At 36.1% G+C, this 1,469-nt stretch overlaps 1 long non-coding RNA gene across 1 annotated transcript in view; it reads right to left on the reverse strand.

The window, feature by feature from the left end:
- LOC109583052 (uncharacterized) overlaps positions 1-489 on the reverse strand; it is a 2,082-nt gene extending 1,593 nt beyond the window's left edge. Inside the window, exon 1 of the long non-coding RNA XR_002185339.1 lies at positions 419-489. This is a non-coding gene — a long non-coding RNA (uncharacterized LOC109583052). The remainder of the gene's footprint in view (positions 1-418) is intronic.
- Positions 490-1,469: the final 980 nt, after the last annotated feature.

Here is a 1,469-nt window from a genome sequence, read left to right on the forward strand (position 1 = left end):
CTCTCTTCCTCCCTCCCTCTCTCTTGCTTTTCTCTTTCACTTCTTAACCACAAACTATAGCACAAACAGATTTTAACTAATAAGCTCTATTTAATATTGTGCAGATGATGCTAATTTGCAAATAATTAAATCACAAAAATACATTTTGGTCAAATTAATTTTATGCACACAATGTACATATACAACACAAATAAATTTTTGATTAAATACAAGTAAAGTATGCTTCCTTCATTTTGCGCTAACTATTCACTATTAGCACTTCCCCTTTCTAATAATAATGATGTACAATGTACATACTTCTACATGTACCACCCTTCCACTCCTAATTTGACCTCTTTCTAACAATATCCTTTTCCATTTACTCATTCGCAACATTTACTCTATTATTTATACTTTCTTCCTCTCTCTTACTCCTTACCTATCAGTTGATGTCCTGCTATGTACAAATCAATACTTCTCCTTTTATTGGGACAAAGATGAGTCCAGTACAACAAACAATGAAATAATTGAAGAATAAGAAGAGAAGAAGAAAATAAAGAGATCTTCTAGTAATTGACATCATTAAAGGTCAAAGAATCCCCAGAGAACAGGATTAATGGGCTCAATAATAACACTTTAATGAGAAGTGTATGGTCGTTCTATTGTTGAGCCGTGTCGCCTTACACCGTCTAAGACTGACCACATGCGGCGGTGTGGTGATGTTGGGGAGACAAGGAGAAGGTTGATAAGGAGCGGCCCAGAGATGTAGACAACAATAGGAGAGAGAGTAGGGCGAGTGACTCTACACAAGTGAGAATTAGCTCCTTTATAAGCATTTACACTTCCTTCTTGGTAGTAATACAGTGTCAGTAAATTCCAGTAATCTACAACCACGTGCTTGCATGCTTTCTCTTTCTGCAGAGATCCCTAATGACGAGCAAGCCCAAAACTATATTAATAATTAAAAATACAATCTGATCAACTTTAGCAACAGGTTTTGCTTTAATTTAGTAACTGAACCACCAACACACCCACCAGAGATACCTATCATTCCATTATTATCAACTTGTTAGTGGGTCTAACAGAATATATGCCACATGAATAATAAGAATTGTAACTTGATACCTCACTAGAAACAATGAATATCATCACCTATGTAGCTACTGCTGTACAACTGTATACAGATTCATTGTTTTGTAAAAATATTGGTTACATTTCCTTTTATGAACTATTAATTACATTTCCTTTTATGAAACATCACACCACTGATCACACCACACCACCTATAAGCTACATGAATCATTGAAGCAACTTCATTTTCAACTCCCATCAGTCAGTCATGGCTGTTCTCCTCATAGGATCTACTGGGATGGGAAAAAGCACCTTTGGGAACTATCTTATAGATCCTGATGGGAAACACACGTTTGACAACCCAACCTTTTCTCCAGCTTGGGACAACAAACCAATGACACAGGAGGTCAAAATTGTAA

Source organism: Amphimedon queenslandica, unplaced genomic scaffold (assembly GCF_000090795.2).
Source record: "Amphimedon queenslandica unplaced genomic scaffold, v1.1 AMPQUscaffold_13333, whole genome shotgun sequence".
Classification (NCBI taxonomy): Eukaryota; Metazoa; Porifera; class Demospongiae; order Haplosclerida; family Niphatidae; genus Amphimedon; species Amphimedon queenslandica.